Raw genomic sequence first — 485 nt, 5'->3', positions numbered from 1 at the left:
ATCAACACCGGAAGAAGTCTTAATCACCACATGAAAACATGGAGATTAAACAACACACTCCTGAATGATGAATGGGTCAAAAGAGATATTAAAAAAGAAATAAAAGTATTCCTGGAATTAAATGAAAAGGACGATACAACATGACAAAACCTCTGGAACATGCTGAAAGCAATCCTTAGAGGGAAGTTTATAGCTCTAAGTGCCTAGATCAAAAAAGCAGAAAGAACACAAATAAATGAGTTAACATTGCAACTCAACACACTTGAAAAGCAACAGTAAACAGAATGCAAACCCAGCAGACAAGAAGAAATAACAAAAATCAGGGCAGAAATTAATGAAATTGAAACAAAGAAAATAATACAAGGAATCAATGAATCCAAGAGCTGGTTCTTTGAAAAGCTAAACAAAATTGACAGACCACTTGCCCAGTTAACCAAAAGAAAGAAAGAGCACCTCCAAATGAACAAAATCAGAGATGAAAGGGG

Source organism: Nannospalax galili, unplaced genomic scaffold, assembly GCF_000622305.1.
Source record: "Nannospalax galili isolate Female #2095 unplaced genomic scaffold, S.galili_v1.0 scaffold640, whole genome shotgun sequence".
NCBI lineage: Eukaryota > Metazoa > Chordata > Mammalia > Rodentia > Spalacidae > Nannospalax > Nannospalax galili.
This window is presented reverse-complemented; position numbering follows the sequence as displayed.